Source organism: Notothenia coriiceps, unplaced genomic scaffold, assembly GCF_000735185.1.
Source record: "Notothenia coriiceps isolate Sejong01 unplaced genomic scaffold, NC01 NC01_scaffold00015160, whole genome shotgun sequence".
In the NCBI taxonomy this organism is placed as follows: Eukaryota; Metazoa; Chordata; class Actinopteri; order Perciformes; family Nototheniidae; genus Notothenia; species Notothenia coriiceps.
The window spans coordinates 1-17505 of NW_011347861.1; the positions used below are offsets into that span (position 1 = coordinate 1).

A 17505-nucleotide genomic window follows, 5' to 3' on the forward strand; every position below is an offset into this window, starting at 1 on the left:
TTCCGGGTACCGCATGATGTCATGCGTTACCCGGAACCAAATGGACCAATCCGAATCAATGGACAGTGACGTTTCTCCAACGAGGCGTTTTGGGGAGGTATTTTCTGTGTTAGAGTTTTACTCCCTACAGGGTGTACTTTGAGGGTTTTGACTCTGCAGACCGTTTACATGTAGAAAAACCTTCATAACACACAAGGGGACTGGTAACACCTGTGGCCTCAAGGGGGCAGTGTCTGCACATTGTTTGATCCAAGCAGGCAGTGGGGCAATAAAGCACAAAAACCAGTGTATGACAAAAACTTAATAATGAAAACAGAAATCAGTTTAGTGTAGCACAACACAATCACACACAGTAAAATAAAAGTGGTACAATGCTCCCGTCTCTGTTCCCAGGTGTATGCAGATGCCTCTCTGGTCTTTCCTCTGATCGTGTCCCAGACCTTCGCTACCCACGCCGACAAGTTGACTGGCGGCAAGAAAACTGAATAAGATGTTAACCCCACCCCCCGAAAATGCTTTGTTAGAAGCAACCACCATGTGCTGATATTAGTTAGACCTTATAAAAACTCTGACAATTTAAAGAAACAGCATTATATACAATGCTGAAGTTGAAAACTTTATTTATTGGGACTCGTGGTGAAGGGTTTCCTAACATTAGTTTATGTTAAAACAAACGTTTTGTTTCTCTATTCAAATAGTTGAAATAGTATGGAGTAGCAGGCTATTGCATGTACCAAAGAGAGTGTCCAGAATGCATCAGGTTTTAGCTGTGTGTGTGCGGTTGTGAGAGTGTGTGTTTTAATAGAAACACACGTTATTTAAGAGTTATGATTTATTTATGTTTTATTGTTTACTGTCCTATCACTTGTATATTACCTCATTGTTTCTCAGTTTTATCCTTACTTTCACTGTTACAGGTGGAAATATGTGTGACTTTAATAAATCATAAATAAATATTTCAGTCTCATTTTTAAAATTCTTTGTGCACTTTGTCTGTTTAAGAAGGCCACAAGGGGTCCATCATGTGATACTTCATTACACATGACATTAACAGAGCAAACAAGTTGTATGTGGCTTCTGATTTCTGGCTAAACATTTTATTTGGAGTATAAAGTTTGCAGCTTATCTGTTGCATTTGAAATGAAAGAGAAACACTATGCCACTTGATAAGCTCTGCCATAGATTGTATACCTTTCAATTGTTCAGTTTATGGGGTTTTGGAAAACCCATAAATTGAACAATGTTTATTATTAAGGTCATGGTAAAAAAGTGATCATTTTTATTTAATTAACTCATGTTACTTTGAATTCTTTAAAAAAACGTTTTTTCTCTCGCATGTCTCCACGATGAACCGAGGACCCAAAATCAGAGACAATTCTTGATGAATTGTAGTAAACTCAGGGCCTTGTTTTACCACAGCAAAACATTTGTTTACAAAACTGTCACGCAACTCATTTACAATAATCCAAGTCTGATGGATCCAGTTGTAGGCTCAACCAATTTCCTCAGACATTTTCCAAATATATTTGGATTCTTCTTTCATGGTGAGAGAAACGTTTGTTCTCTCCAAGCATTCGCTCTGGGATGAGTCATTGATATACAATAGATCATCTTGGGGCGAAGTATTCCTTTAATGCCGTTTATGAGATCTTCCAATCCCCCCCGAGGGGCTCATAAGAGCATCACGACTTCCGCATGTCTGGCTACAGCTCGCTCAGGAGGTGGGCCTCTCAGCTACTTCCCTTTCTGCCTTCTTCAGCGAAATCAACCGCATAATGTAGTAACAATGATAAAGCCATTTCCCATTACAATACATCAGGCTGCTATTGTGGGAGTGGATATTTCCTCTGGCTAATCACTGCTCCCATATCCTTTACACACAGCCACAGTTAAATCCACAACCCAGTTATATTTGCAGGATTTGGAATGGAAATGTGGGTAGTCATTGTGTCGAATGTGAATAAAATGTATTCTCTTTTCCCAGAGGAGTTGTTGAAATGGTCAGTGTTTTTTTTTTTGTGGGAATGGTGACCTTTTCTTATTTGGAAACAAAATGGAGATGGAGAAGTGGAATTGGAACTGGGATAAGGTCAACTTTCCCAAAACCTCAGCCACATGTGACACACACACACACACACACACACACACACACACACACACACACACACACACACTTTGGGCGTTCCTGTCGTGGTACAAACTGCTTTTCCATTCAGCCCTTCTATCATTTCCTCTTGGCGGTGCAAGAGTGTGTGTATACGTGTGTGTGTGTGTGTGTGTGTGTGTGTGTGTGTGTGTGTGTGTTTACCCAGGGTTTGACAGTTAAAATATTTCTCTAAAAGGGCAGTGTTGTATGGATTCTCAGCCCTATGGAAACTTATGTTTGCTCTGTGCTTAATGGAAAGATTACAGAGATACTGAGAGGGCTGAAAAGAGTGAGATAGAGGTGTGTGTGTGTGTGTGTGTGTGCCCGTGTGGATGAGCTGCAGTCACGCTATAATAATATTGTGTGGCGTCTGCAAAGAGGAGACAGTCTTTGCCCCTTCCTCCTCCATGGAACAATCAGTACACTGTGTGATGTGCAGGGCCACAGCACTCATAATGGCAATTACGTCTTTTGTGGCCAGATTTGCAGCTCTTTTCTTTAATGGTGAGAACCAAAGAGTCAGACAGGGAGGGGGAAAGAAGAAGGAAAATACATAGGGATAGTTGAATTGCTGCACAGCTGCAGGGTGGGGTAGATCTGGGAGGAGTGGAGGGAAAAGAAGGCTAATACACAGAGGATAGATTTGTTCACATTAGCATATTTATAAGTGTTTATACAAGGCCATCATTTCCACTGGGGATCACTTTTCAAAATCCTGTTTTTTTCCTGCTCACTTTTATTGTTTCAGGTTCATTTTCACACAAGTTCCTTTTAACAGTGTCCTCTTATCAGTGTTCTCATAATGTCCAGCCAGCATATTCCAGATAACAGAAGAGAAGTGCTGATAAAAGTGTAGCATTCATTTATTACCTTATGCTCACAGAAACTATAGGGAAATTAGAAGTTTGCTGCTCTACCCTATTGGAGAAAGGTTGTGACAGAAATGATTCATTATTGTACACCGTTTTATTTGAGTAAGATTTGCATATGTGTCCTCTAATTAGTGCCCTAAAAAGTGATGTGTTATTTTCCACATTGTATAGATGAGAAAATCACTAGATGTCGACAGCTGTCAGTAATGACAAATAATAATGGTGACTAGTGTAACAAATCTGAATTTACTACTCAATATGGAACAAATTGGTTATAGTTAATTATAGTGAAAGAGTAAACAATAAGGGACTTATGTCAGCAAGCTTAGGATGTAACCTGCATACAAAAGTAGGAAGGAAAACTTGGTTAAAATAAACGTTAGCTATATTTCCAAAGTTAATTGTCTCTTTAAAGGCATATGCAGGGATTTTCCATGGAATTCAATGTTTCCTTACTTGTTTTTTATTTACATTTCTCCGTGCTATATTTGTGTGTTTTTCGCTATTTTACTTAAAATCTGGTATACCTGTAAAGAATGCTTAAATTCAACCTCAAAGCTAATCCACAGTCCTCTTTGTGATACAACCGCAGTTGTCAACTTGAATTGGGCATATTTTACAAGTAGAGTTAATGCAAATATCTTTAATAATAAATAACTGAATATCAAAAAAAAAAAGAATGTCTTAATGCATTTTTATCTTTTTTTAATTCATTGTTTCCCCCACTTCTAAAACCAAACGTATGGCGTTAATTGTGTGTGTGAGTGAGTGACAACTGCTCCTTATCTCCACCTTTGTTTATCTGTTATGTTGCCATAGGAACTCCCACCTTCGAAGCCTATTGGCCAACCTGAAGAGGTGAGCGGCAGGTGAGACAATGCAGGTGCGTGGGTGTAGGGAGGGAGGAAGACATTTGCAGAGAGAGGGGTGGCTGGCCGACAAACAAAGACAAACCCTCCGATATAGAAGGAAAACAATAGAGCAATAAATGTACAGAAGGCTTTGATAAAGGGAAGAATGAGTAGAAGACGAGTGATAAAGGGTACGTGACTTTTTCCTCAGAAACAGGAAGTCGCCAGTTGAACCGCTTGTGACGCAGCTGTCTGAGGCTGATGACGGATGATGTGTCACTGTTGCTATAGTAACCCAATCAGGGGCAAACATCCGGATGTCTGCTCACTTCCCATGTCACCATTATAGATCCAATCATTTAAATAAAACATTAGTTCGAATTGATGATAAGGCGAGATTTGCTTTGGTAGAACAGTAGGTAAGAAAGTTAAAACAATACATTTTCACATGAGGCAAGGGCAATACAGAATAGATATACAGAGTTGATAATGAGTATTTCACATGGTTGATACAATTAGCTTATGTCTTTTTTTTGCCCTATAATGCTTTTGGGGATTTTCCCGTTCCTGTAGTGTGTTATGTAGGTTTTTGTGCGTTGTCTACAAAAGCTAAAATCCTCTATTGTTTTCCTTTGTTTTACGTCCTTAACAAAGTGACTTCATACGCTTCTATTGGCTTGTGCCCCAATGCATTGTAGGGCAGTATGAGAAAATTCAAGCACTTTTGGAACATTAAAGCATGTAAAAAACATGTAGATGCACACTATACAAATGTTAAACCTGACAATGAGCATAATAGGGCCCCTTTAACGTTATTTTATTAACAGATATGCAGAATCTCTTATAACTGAGTTTAACCACATTGCATCATCACTCATCACCATGGAGACCGGAAAAAAGAGGATTTAAGTGACAGGTTTCCTTTAACGTTTGGGTATTTATGTGCTTGATGAATACAAATAATACTTATAATCTTTTATTTCATGTTATAGTTGCTTATATATACATGATATATAATTTACATTTTAAAGACATCAGCTAAGAAAATCAGTTCAAGTACTGATGTGAGGCTTTCACACAGTTTGTTTATTCGAAACTCAATTATTAATATTTTCGGTGATTTACTGACATCCATAAACTTGCAATCAAGAGGCACAAAATCAAGTTTGGTTGAAATCTGATTACCCGCACTATTGTTGAATTATATTTTCATCTCTAAATAATGCTTAAAAATAGAGCAATTGTGACTGAATATTTGGACATGTTATAGGAACCTGAGTAATTTTCATGTGTTTTAGGTTTGCTGGCAGCTTGTTGAATTAACAAAATGAGAAGTCAGATTGAAAGCAGAGTTTATATCGTGCAACTGGGGCATGGAAGTGCACACAAAATACAACTAAAATCAACCTTGTCTCCAGAGTGTTACAAAAAGTGGAAACAGTTGCATAATGGTATATTGCAGGTAATGTCAGAGGAGGTAAATGACAGATAACAGCTTTTCATAGCTCCAAGTCTTTGGAGGAAATGATTAATATGGGTATTCAGTTTGTGCAGTTATGGTCTTAAGATTTCCTGACATTACAAGACTTAGATTTCAAGGAATGAGGTTAGCATGGGCACAACATGGACACACTCATAGCTATGAATAATAGATTGTCGCTATGTAGAAATGCAGATATTCTAGTGTTGTTCCCTCTGTAGTCATCTCTGAAAGATTTCCAGCTAATGTGTGGTAAAAGTTTTAAAAGAGGTTTACGCAATTCACAAGAGGTTAAAAGTTAATGTTGAACTGAACTGTGACCAAAATAAAGCAACACATGGTGTACATTGATTTGTTATCATAAAGACAATTAAGGTCAAGCATAAGCAGCCTGGTGCAAGAGCATACTTACTTAATGACTTAACTGACTCATTTCAACTGAGGACAAAGTCATCAAATAATCTGATGAATTTGAGCTGAGTGGAGGAACTACAGTGAAATGTCCTGGTCTTAATTTGGAATAAAAAACAGAATTGTATTTCCTAGGTTAGGCACTTGTAAAGAAACTTTAACTCCGTCCAACTTTTTATTTGTTTATTTATTTATTTCACAAACAGGCATAAAACCGACAAAAAAAACGAAGCTTTGAAACCTGAAAAATAAGTCAAAAGAAAGCAAAAACGGTGAAACACATTTTTCATCAGACCTTATTAAAGGTGGGGTATGTAATTTATTTCAGAAACACTTTTTGTTATATTCCATGGAATGCTCTTATCATCCCGATAGCAATGAATATCTTAAATGCTTTGACAATAAATCCATAAAAAAACGTCATCTGTGGAAGCCGTAGTACTGTAAAAAGCACGACCAATCATTTGAGCCGCCCCGGCTCAAATAACTGGATGGCCTACCTGCCTGTCAGCCTTCCATCTGTGCACAAACTTATCTTGTGCCCTCATTGGTCATGTGTGCGTTCGTGTGTGTTGGAGGAGGGGCTCTGTAAGGAAGTCCGAAGGAAGAGGCAGATTTTTTCCTTTGTGTATTTTCAAATTCTAGCGCACTCGAGCTGGTTTCTCCAAAATTACGTACCCCACCTTTAAGAAACAGTTTATCACAAGAATGCATTTGAACATATTTCTTTCTTTTTACATACATTTTTGGTCAAAGTAGCTTATAAGGTTTCATAAAAAGTGAAGACATTTATGATCTGTAAATGCAATAAGAAGCCAGGCATATTTCCAAGTAACGTGTTTCATTACAGAATGTGAGTGTGTACATCTGTCGAGGGAAACATTGAGACAAATGGTTTTAGCATAAAGTGAACCAATATTTCATAGTTTAGAAATGCATTTAGTAAAACATGCAGTTGCCACAAAATTCAGAGGATTGCTACAGTCATTATTCAACATAGTGGGAATAAAATGACCTGTGTGTGTGTGTGTGTGTGTGTGTGCGTGCGCGTGAGTGTGTGAGAGTGGAAAAGAGACCAGTCTCCTGTTCCTGCTGAACTGAGCCAGCCGACATCACACACTGATTATCAGCACAGCAGGCACAGGAGACTGACCCAGCAGGGGGGACAAGTGACTTGTCACACACACACACACACACACACACACACACACACACACACACACACACACACACACACACACACACACACACACTGATGCTCATGCAGAAATCAACACGTGGAAGCCAAGACAAAAAATTAATGCAAACACAAATCCCCCCCCCACATTAAAAGAGCATGGCAGGCAGCAATGCAGATGACGACATGAGATGACATGTTGCTCGCCCTTCGGGGACAGGAGCTGTCTTCGACTCTAATGAGATGGCTGACATTTAGCAAGGACTGACACGCTGATGCCACACAATTTCAGCTTGTTCAGCAGATTACCAGTTATTACCAGAAGCTCATGGATAGTGATATCTGCTTCTCAACAGTTATCTTGACCACATTGCAACACCGAGTCATATTTGGAGCACACACCTACTCCACCACACATGCTCGACACACTTACTATTATGACTGATATGATGAGGATATCGGGGTCTTTTTTTGGTGGGAGTCTAATAGCATTTTTGTTCAATTGAGAGGGAACATGTTTTTACCTTTTTATTGCAAGACTGTTTTAAAAGAGGAAGTGTGTTTCGATTTACCGTTTTCTTTATGCTAATTGTCTGAGCTACACTACTTAGTCAATTTACCATCCACATTCAGTGCAGTTTTAACTGAATTTCCAGCAAATGCTCAAATAAAAAGAAAGTAAACTTATTATACTTTCCATCCATTTCGACCACTGTAATTAGTAGTTTGGCAAATTCGGAAATGTTTCTTTTGAAATGTCACACATTACAGATGACAAGTTAATTGGTAATGTAACTCTGGATTACTTATCTATACATCTTTATAACCCAGATTAAGATTAAGAACAAGGCAGCAGAGTGCATTTTATATATTCCATATTTTCTCAGTAACAGATACTAAATAAAACACTGGATTGAGGTAATAAATAGGTTCTCATTCTTTAACCAGGTGCAATTACATCATTGTAGAAGAGAGTTTAATGACTTAAAAATGGACAGTCAACCTCAAATGTAGTTAAAACATGATAGAAATATACTATTCGTGTTAGTTTCATGTAGTGATTAAATTAGGTATTTTAATTGATATCCATGAAAACAACCAGATGGATCCACTCTATATCTATATACAAGTAAATTAATGTAAATTGTGGTGGTTTGATGCAGTCCGGCCCCTCCCTGACCTTTACTCTCCTCCAGCAGGCTGCAGCCCTGTGGCGGCAGAACTTAACCACTGTGAACATGGCAGACACTCACTGCTCACATGTGGGCTAAGTCCTGCTGCCGCAAAGCCGGGTCGTACTGGCATCTGGCTTTTGCAGAGAGCAACAAGGGCGTGTATGCAAATTAGAAACACGGGCGGGACTGTGTGCGAGTTATCAAATTAGTGTGCGTCCGTGTTTGTGAGAATTAGATGGCTTTTTTCATGTCAGCCATTGGAAATCCCTGGCAATGTGATTCAGTCCTGTAGTCTCAAAAATCACTCTACCAGGAATTCCCCTGGCCATCAGAGACAACTACAATTTGTGGTGTGAGGAGGACTTAAAGAATGCACAAAATAAATAAAAAACAACTCCCATCTTCGTCGCCTCTAATACTTATCGTGAGAGGTTCTTTCCCTCCTCTGTGTGAAAGAGTGAATTATAACAGTAGATCTTTATCGTTGTCATTCACGGGTCACAGTCATTCTCAGTCCTGTGTGTGTGCGTAATTCTTGTCAACTCCCAGACTTCCCGTGGCCTCTTATAAAAATAGCTTTTCAATGACAGAATGGAGAATTAGGTTGGAAGGAAGTGGCCAGTGAAGTGGCACTCCCTTTAAATATGTTTGCCCCGCTCTGTTCTGGCTCTTTATCTGTGCCCCTTGTGTGGAAAAAGAAAAGTCCGGAGAGCACTGTGCCGTGTTTCCTCTGCTGCTAAGCTAATGCTAAATCTCTCAGAAGAGTGGAATGTTCATGTTAAGTACAGAAAACTGATATTGTATTTATATTTTAATGTGCATCATTACTGCCTGTCAAATGACACCTGATATAGACAAGTACATACACTCACCCCCCCCTGGAGCAGCACCTCTTATTACTCTGGATTCCTTTTCCTTCAATTTTACCTGTCTGGATATATTTTGATAATTGAATGACATTCCAAGCTCCCAATCCACTTTGAAAGCTATTCTGCCATCCTATTCAGGTCTCTCTATTTTCAGCAGCATGTACAAGTTGTGAGTCAGTGGGACGCTTTTGGGGAACTCCAGACTCTAAATACGTTTTATCCGGATGTCTGTTGTCACTGTGGGGCTGCTGCAGGGCTGTGCTAGGGACGCAGTGAACTTGAAAATGATTGCTAACGCTGTTTCACTGTCTGAGAGGCCAATGTTCCTTTCAATGGGGTCAAATCAACCAATAAGGCCAATTACTACACCTCAGAAAACACAGGATTTGAGGTTTCTCTCACTATCAGCTCTATTTAAACTTTGTGATTGTCTTTCTCAAACAGAATACTATGGAAAAAACATTTCTGAGACACTAACTTACTTTAGAACCAGGTATCAAAGGTATTTACTCATAGAAAACTAAAATATCTACTTAAAAGTTAATCTTAACCCATCTTGTCTTGCCTTTTTTTTCTAACTGTAATCTTAATTTGAGTTTTCTCTTATGCAACATGCATTATATCCATGGTCAGTCTTCACATGTTCATAATGAAACGTTCCATCTCAGAGAAGCAGGTCGTTTAGGGTCCCAGCACCCATCAAAGACAGTACGCTAACTCCTTTTTAACTCCACTCCTCCATCAACCTAAAACCCTCTATCCCACCACCCTTTCATCTGGCAGTGTCTCGTCTCGTGTGCTATTTTCTCTGCCTTTTCATCTTTTCCATCGGTTTCTCTCTTCCCCTTCGCGTTCCCCCCGTCGAACCCGCAGCCGTTAATGTGTATGAGCTCATTCCTTCCCTTCCCTGTAATGACGGCGCTCTGGTTGACGCACGCTGTCCAACACCTCACCTCAAAGCGCTGGCTGTGAGGATCCTAACATGTCTCACTTTAGCATTTGGCCTGTCTTTCTTTTTGAGTGCTACGGTGGCAACCTGTTGTTAAAACCTTTCTCAGATTTGGTGTGTATTACGGTTAGGAACAATCACAAAGTGCTACCATGCTGGCTGCGACTTATTGGCAGCTCATAGTTTGTGCCAACGTGTTGCATCCCAATGGAGGCATAGTATAGGAAAATGAGTGTCACTGGATGATGACCGGCAGCAGATGTGCAATGATTGAGTGAACATGTTTTTAGAGAGTGTCTTCATGGCATACAGCCTTGTGTGCGGGCGCTTTGAAGGTTTCAGGGTGTACACTTAACGTTAAGTGTGTGTTCTACTAAGTTTATATTCGCGCACACAACCTATGGAGGCTGTGTAGACGTGGCCACGGGCTGTTTTCTCCAAACCGTCTCTCCCCTTCTGACAGAGCGCAGAATTGACATTGCCGTTTACACAAGGGCACACAGTTAAGTGGAAAAGCCTCTGTTGAGACAGCTGGATCTCAACCCCTTGTTGTTTCAACACATATCTTCTCTCTCCCTATGCCTTTGCACGCACACACACACACACACACACACACACACACACACACACACACACACACACACACACACACACACAGAAATGCACACATATCAAAGGCCAGGCACAATCTGCCTCCCCGAACATAATGTTCTCAATATCAACAAACAAACACAGTTATCACAGTGGGCCGCAAGGCAAACATGGCATGTGCTTTCACCGGGCTTCTTACTCTGTGCTACAACCAGGAATAGTACAAATACATACCAATCTGACATAATTCACACCTCCAGGCTGTGACGCGCTTCACAGAGCAAACAGTGAGCAGGGCAACTTGTGGGCTGGCTGTTCGCTGCCATTGTGCACTTCATTAATTATTATGTATCAAACTGAAGCATATTTATAGTTTGTATATTTCCGTAGCATCAGAGAATTTTACAGAGTGTGATTTGTTTCCGACCTCAACCTCATGAGAAATCGATCTAATGGTTCATGACATTATGTCAACACTTGAGCACAAGGGTTATAATAAAGTCTGAATTCCTTGCTCAAAGGGTAAATTAGCCATGTTTGCTTTTCATCATTGCTGTTATATCAATTACACCTATAAAACACACTCGCCCTGATGAATGCAGAGGAAGACAACACTATTCAAAATAGTGAAGAGATGAGGATGAAGAGGAACAATGCCTGACACAGCAGAAACTGTAACAACACTTCCTGCAACTTGCTTGTTGCTAATTCAGTTTCCTAACCCCAACCAAAAGAACTGCAAAACTGTAAAAAAAAGAGTGCATTACAGAACGCATCCCAATGACTCAAACATAGCTCTTTGAACTCACACACCTCACAGTACCACACCCTGGCTCTCTAACTGCCAGACAGACTGTGTGTCTGGGTATGTGTGCGCTTGTGAGAAAGATTGTATGTGTGTCATGTTGCGTGTGAGGGAGTAATTATTGCTGAGGCCGTGACATTCAGTGACATTCAAACAAGGACTCGCGCTCTACTAACTATGGGACCTCTCTGCTGCAAGGGTAACGCTCATTGGCTGGCCTGGAATCAATGGAACACACCACATGTGGGACATTAGTCTGAGAATTAAAACCGTACTTCCAGCTCCAAATTTAACAAAAAAAAAAAGTAAAGCTTTAGCCTCAGCAATGAAGAGCCCAGCCCAAGCTCGTGGTCCGCTCGCTGCAGCCCAATGCGTGTAACCCTATCCTCGGCCTGATTCGTAGCCAAACACCCTCACCACCACCAGCCCTGTACTTAGAGTACAGCCGCCCTGCTGCCACTGAACCACACATGCTCAAATGGATGCAGTAACTACACACACAGTTTTATTCCACTACGCCACGGTTTCCTGAGCCCGGGCCAATTTCTGAGGATTGCTGCCGGGCACACCCACCCACCCATCTCACCAAAACCAAGGCTTTCCTCAAAACCTTGATCCCCACCTTCCCTCCTCCTTCTACTCCTTCTTTCCTCCAATCAATCATCCATTAAGCCTTTCCTGCGTTCCAATCTATTGATTCCCCTCAGTAAAAAGGCAGATAAACTTCCAACAATCCTTTTTTGGCCGCAGAGGTTATCTTAAGTCATACTCAGTTGCATATAGAGCGAAGCAACAGATCCATGTGTTGGACTAAATTAAGTCATTCTTATCTTGACTTTTTTGTGTGTGTCATCATGTCAATGCTTCATTTCACCTTCCACTGCCTGTTCATCACTTCCAGAGGGGAACCAGACAGGACAGTGGACAGGAAGACGGAGACAGCCGGTCCTAGCTGAAACTGGATTAGCTACAGTAGCCGCTGGATTCCCTTCCTTTCATGGAGGTTTGGGAGCTCGCAGACTTACAGGGCCTCTGAACAATGAGAGGAATGTTCCAGCGGCTCTGGCCTCGCTTCACCACTACCATTACGTCTCTCGGCTCCTTTTCGAGAACTTATTATGACCTCTGTTCCCACTCTCTTCTGCCAGCAACACCCCGCAGAGAGACGCACAGACTGACAGACATGCAGACAGACGGGTGACAAGCATGTGGCGTACGGATAACATACATAATGTGAGCAGACAGTTGAAAAGGAAGGCAGACAAACAGGTAGAGGCAAACTCATTATGCAATTATTAATTCAGACGGTTGGAGTTATCATCGCTAAAGCAAACAGACCAACAGACAGACTGGCAGACAGAAAGACAGGCAGACAAAAATTAAGCCATCCCATTCAAAGGAACTATTTAGGGCTGACCTTTGTAATAGAGCCGGTCCACGGTGGCATACCTAAGATCAGGGCAATATTCCACTGCCAACATTACAGTGCATTTGAACAGCAGGCCCACTTTACTGTCGCTCCGTGTGAATATCTGTACCGATCAACAGGTTGCAGGAGTTGCTGTGAAGTGAGTGTGAAGTGCCCCTCTGTGGAAGACCAGTGATTCAAGACACACACACACACACACACACACACACACACACACACACACACACACACACACACACACACACACACACACACACACACACAAAGTCAAAGAAAAGCGTACAGATTTGCCAAGTCATAAAGTCATAAAACACTAAAAAGGCAACAGTCAACTTGTGAGAGAAAGGAGACACGATGCTGCACCTACCTGAGAGTACAGTTTTGACTTGTTTCCTCTGTCTCAATGTCACTGTCCTTATGCTCTCCAGGGTCACACTCTGAAGTCGAACTTCACAGTTGTCGCCCCCCCCCCACGCTCTCTCTCTCAGTGTTTGTCTGTGTCCCCCCACTCCTCGTCTCGTCCCGTGGGTCTGTTTCTCCTTCGACTGTGCAGACAGGAGTGTGTGTGAACGCGAGTGTATCTGGGAGCCAGACAGGGTGAGAGTAAGAGAGTGGGCGGGCCCGCCTCAGAGCAGGGGATTCCTTTATGACGATGTCAGAGAAGAGGAGCCCTCCCCTTTCTTGTCTCCTCTCTGCCTCTCCTCTCCTCCCCTCTCCTCCCTTCTCCTCCCCTGTGCATGGCTGAGGCTGCTGCTAGAACACAGGAAAGGGGGCAGGGAGATAATTGGCCGCGCAGCTGCTAATAAATGAGCAAAGGCTGTTTGCAGGAAGACGGTCTAAATGTGCATTGTTTAGTGGACAAACAGTTGTAACACGTTGTTGTCAAGAGACGTGAAAGTTCCCAAAAAGCCAAAGAAAGTGAAGAGTTCTGTCTTTGTCCGACAATATCAAAGGGAACGTTAACTTATTATCCTACAGGCAATGTTAATACAAATAAGTCTTATAGTATTTGTAGTAAGATGTCGGATCATGCTCTCTATATTAAACTGGTTTTCAGAGGTTTGTTTTGCTCCGATAGTGTACACTTGTGTTTGCATGTGGATATTTGTATTTGTTAAAATAGGATATGATATAAAACCTTTAATAGTAAAAATAACTTTTCAAAGAATTACATAGACCAAATGATCGTAAAAAAGGCCCACAGGATATAAAACCAAGGTAAAAGTCATACATGTTTTTGTTGAGTTGAGCATTATGAAGTCTATTGAAAGATGGCAAAGATTTAGATAAGGTCAAACCCAAACTGTGACTTTTGAAGCTGAGGATTTTTTGACAGATACGCAACCATGCTGAAATAGTGATAAAATCGTTACCTTATCAATTCTGAATGTTTTTGATAAAGTTGGTGAGAAGTGACTTTGTCTCTTGTTTTGGTGAAACTTTAAGCTGCTTTTACCCACAGGGACTTAAACTGGGGCAAAAGTGCAGGGTTTCAGTTATCGAAGCAAAAAGAGATACACAAATGTTCCAGATAACTTAAGCCTGATGCTTTTCAAATAAGAAAATGAGTGAGGGAAATCTCTGGGTATGATTCAACAGATAAAATGTAATTGAATGAAATTTGAGTTTGCGTGACACTCTTTGTGGTGTCACAGCCAGGACAATTCTTCTTCCATGTGTTTCACTGATAGGGAATATAAATAATCATATATGCATCACCACTGTTTTAAATCAACGATTACCTGTTGTGTTTTCACTTAGAAAACATCTGAAACTTATGAACATCAAGGTCTTTGCAGATTCAAACCTGGGTTAGGCTGTTGTAGTTTTGAGTGTGTATGTGTGTGTGTGTGTGTATATGTGTGTGTGTGAGATGTTTGTGTTCAAACCAAGCTTGATCTGCACCTGTCAATAATAGGACCCCCTTCCATCTACACACTATACCCTTCCTCACAGAGAGACAGTAACATGAGCTTCAGAGAGGGGCTATTAGAGGCTTTATGACTTCCCCTTCTTTCCCTGAAGCCTTTGGGTTTGTGTGTTTGTGTGTGGCCATGTCTGTAAGTGTGTGTGTGTGTGTGAGCGGCACAGACAACCACGCCCCTGCGAGGGAGCGGACGTCACACATTCCACAATCACATACACACTCATGTGTCTCTTAGCAACACATACACAGCTTAGTGAAATGACTATGCCAGTAAGACACATGACCGCGGCACATCGTTTATCCTCAGATGGGATAATGTTTTGTTTATGGACCTCAGTTTCTATGTTTTCTTCGGCGGGGATTTACAACTTTGCATAGCAGCCGGATTTGAACGAAGTCTAATGAATACCTTAACTTTTTGATTGTTGGTTAGCAAAGATTACTTGTGGTGTGGCTGAAAACTTTCCCAATCTGCATCATGTGTTTTTTTCTCTTTGTGTGTATATTTGTATCAATGCATGAACGCGGATTATCTGTTCAAATTAGGTCATTGTAAGACTCATTGTATGAAAATACAATGAGTCTTGCTCTGAAAATTCTGAAGACACTGTAGTATGTGATAAACTCGTCTCTGGTAAAAAAAAAAAAAAAGCCCCAAAAACGTTTCCATCCCCGGTCTGTGGTCTCAACCTCAATGCGTGCCGTGCACACTTCCCTTTCATTTTGCCTCACAAAGATGACAATTAGCGTATCCGCACGCAACACCAGTACTGTAATGAGTGAGATGACACACATCTGTAGCAAAGATTCTCTCAAAAGCTACTCAACAACTTTCATTTCTGACCAATACCACCTCTTTCAGCCTGGATGAAATATGATCCAAATAAATGTGGTATGAAGCTGTAGATAGGCAGCCATTTCTGGCTTCTTTTCTACCAATGCCAGTTAACTGAGAGCAACTCTGGAGCGCAATGCTCTGCAATCATTCCTGCTGGCAGTAAAAACTGATGCTGCAAGAGACTGCTATGCTTCTTCTTACCCTGAGGGCATACTCTTTATGGTTCTGTTAAACATTATCTACTAGCCTATATATATTATCTACTATAGACATATCTACACTATGGAAAGTGTAGTGATATGTTAGCATGGTTGTAAATGCTCCAGCTGCGTATCTCTTTCAACTGATGTGTCCATTTTCAAAAGATAACGTGCAGGTGTACCTATGGCAATGTGAGTGTGTGTGCAGTTTGTGTAAGCATGTGTGTATAATAAAGAAGTCATTCATTACAACTTTGACCTTGAAGGTCACTGTTAGCTGCAGATCTAGAGCTCCAGTGGGTGAATGTGTCGTCTTTAGTTAATGGTTCATTGAGAATATTGCTACACTGTACTGTATATCCTGTTTTACTCGTTAAAGGTTGACGTACAGACCTTTATGTTTTTGACTGTAAAAACAGTTTTAAATCATGACTTTCAATGTTTAATCTCACAGTTATTTTTGATAGTGTATGTGTAACGAAGACGTCGTCGCTATTTGCATTACAGCACTGACAGTCATTCAAACAATCATAAATCCATTTGGTCATTGTGTTCCTGGGTCTCAAACAGATAATCAAAATAGTGCTGCTTTAAATAGCTGCAGGTTTACTCATTTCAAAAGTACAATGTTAACCAGGAAGCATGGGTAACACTATTTCCTTATAAAAAAAACGTCATTGTTTGGGGGTTTAATAATCAGAAATGAGTAGAATCTGATGATTCATTATTTTACGATAACTGGGTGTAAATGTGTAGCTTATTACAATTAAGTTAATTAATTTGATCAACAGTTGGTTGGCCTATGGGGAGGGGCTTAATAAGCCTCTCGCCACAAATGCTTTGGGGGAGTCTGATGGTGGCTGTGTAGCAGACAGGTGACCATAACAACTTTTTTTCAGCATGCTGTATATTTCACTCTCTGGTTTTGGGTTGGACGTCCAAGAGAGTTGTTTTTTTCCCAAAAAAATTGTATATTAAATCTGTTTTTGTCATCTTATGATTATATTCTTAGTTATTTGACCCAAAGCTTTTGTAAAAAAAGGTTTTTGTGTCAAACGGCTTGTACTCTGTGTGTGTGTGTGTGTGTGTGTGTGTGTGTGTGTGTGTGTGTGTGTGTGTGTGTGTGGGTGGTGTGTGTGTGTTCACGTGTCTGACTTGACCGTCTTAGACAGTGAGTCAGACGACAGTAAGCGACTCTAATCTGGGCCACTGGGTTTGGGAGTCAAAAACAGAAAAAAAACTCCATCGACTTCCATTTGGTTGTCATGGTGAGTCAGATCCAATTATGCAACAAGCAGTGGAAAATGGTTTTCGAGAGAAAAAGAAAATGTAGGAGAGCGAGAGAAATAGCTACTGTCGGTGCCAGCTGATCTGTGAGGTTTGAACGTTAAACTTATTTAACCAGACACGTTGGCTGGAAAGGCTTTCGTATTGACAGCAGCAGTTTCTGCACGGAGAGGCAAAACTTATCAGCATGGAGTCCTTCGTTGTCTCTTTTTACATTTTGCAGTTTTTTAATGCAAGTCAGCTGAATGGTAATACCATGTATAAGGGCGATGGCATTGGTGGAGGTACATTTACTTAAAGGTGGGGTATGTAATTTATTTCATACATATATATTGTATATTCCATGGAATGCTCTTAACATCCAGATAGCAATGAATATATTAAATGCTTTGACAATAAATACATTAAAAACTAATATTATTTTAATTTATTGCTATTTTATACTTAAAAATGTATTTAAACACTCATGGTTAATTGCGCATATGAAAAAACCTGACA

The 17505-nt window shown here is 40.6% G+C and overlaps 1 long non-coding RNA gene across 1 annotated transcript; it reads right to left on the reverse strand.

Annotated features, from left to right (window-relative positions):
- Positions 1-5932: 5932 nt before the first annotated feature.
- Positions 5933-13316, reverse strand: LOC104948805 (uncharacterized). Its single transcript, XR_798733.1, has 3 exons — positions 13123-13316; positions 12744-12913; positions 5933-6627 (listed from the first exon to the last, which is right to left on the reverse strand). It is a non-coding gene; the product is annotated as an uncharacterized lncRNA (long non-coding RNA).
- Positions 13317-17505: the final 4189 nt, after the last annotated feature.